Here is a 1,656-nt window from a genome sequence, read left to right on the forward strand (position 1 = left end):
CTCTTTGTAATACTTTAAGCAATAAAAAAGTGTGAATTGTATATTTAAAAAATAAATAAAAACAGACAAAGATATTACAAGAAAACTACAGATCAACTATCCCTCATAAACATAGATATAGTAGTGACCTAGTGCACGGATTCATGCACATTGAAAGGGAATTAATTAAAAGGTGGCTGGCAGGGCGGGACTGGGTGAGATGGGCCTGACACGCCCTGGAGCCAACCTCCCATGGTCCCTCCCTGGTGTCTGCAGGGTGAGGGGGTGGGTGTCCCTCCAGCAGGTGGGATCACTTGGCCTGGCCTGTGGGGATGGGGCTGAAACCAGCTCTCTGACATCCCCTGAGGGGTCCCGGAGTGCGAGAGGGCACTCTGAAAAGTTGCTGTCATACAGGGTGTGGAATGCAAAGTCAAGTGTGCAGTAAACCAAATTCGGGGCCGACAGTGCCCCAGCAACAACATAACCCATGGATGAAGGTGGAATCACACGGCCCCGCAAGGGCCCTCCTCTCTGGTTTCAGGGTGCATCACCAGATACAGAGAACCACTGCTGCCAAATCACGGCAGCTCGGCAGCTCCTGTGTTGTTTTCTCCCTGGTGGTCAGTGTGTGTCATAGTGATCAGTCAGGCAGTGGGACACTTAGTATATTAGCCTTTTATATATAGACTAGAGGCCACATATCATTGCCTTAATTGCACCTCAAATAAAGCCATCAGGAATTATTGGGGAGTAATATTGGAAGGATATGGGAGAAACCCTTGGAAGAGACAAGCCAAAGCAGAAAGAAAGACAGAGATTTGACAATGGTCAAGAAAACCTGGAACTGAGAATTCCAGTAAGTATAATAAAGACATAGTCTTCACCTTTTCTGTTTCCCTCTGTCCATTGACTTTATTCTCTCAATACAAAATGTGTATTTCCACTTGGCAAAAAACATGTCCAATGACATCTCCCATATTTTATATCTAGGTGAGGCTTTAGATGACCTCTCTTCCAAAATCTAAAAATCTTGGAGGAATGGCTACACTGGCACCTCTTGGTCAGGTGTTCTGCTCTTGACCAATTAGCTGGGCCAAGGGACAATTAGTAGTAACATGGTTTCTTTTGCTGCCATACTATAATAGAAGTGTGGAAATGGGAGGAGTTCCTATAGGAAAGGTGGATGCTGGCTATACAGTTGTATAGGCTATCCTATAATTATACATGATAAAAAAATCACAGGTCAGTGATCTGAATTATATGAATGATAAAGGAGAACAGGATCAATCTTAATGTAAAAAATTGATTTAGCTATGAATAAACATCATTTGATAGACCTGCAATATATAGAATGTTTACTATGTTAGGCATTATGTTAAGTGTTTTTTTATATGTTGAGTCATTTATTCCTCACAACTCTATGAGCTAGAGACTATTGTCCTCTATAGATGGAAAAACCAGAGCTTAGAGAGGTTAAGTAACTTGTCCAAGATCATATAGCTAGTAAGTAAGCTATATTTGTGCTAAGTTAAAAGTTTTTAACTATCAGGGTAATATACTATCTCATTACTTTCCTACCTTGAGTGGAAAATTATGGTCATTTTCCCCTCAGTTCTGCCATAGGAAGCCATATGAACTTGATAAATCTTATACTGGGTTTTAGTATTTTTATCTTTA

Source organism: Myotis davidii, unplaced genomic scaffold (assembly GCF_000327345.1).
Source record: "Myotis davidii unplaced genomic scaffold, ASM32734v1 scaffold1773, whole genome shotgun sequence".
Lineage (NCBI taxonomy): Eukaryota > Metazoa > Chordata > Mammalia > Chiroptera > Vespertilionidae > Myotis > Myotis davidii.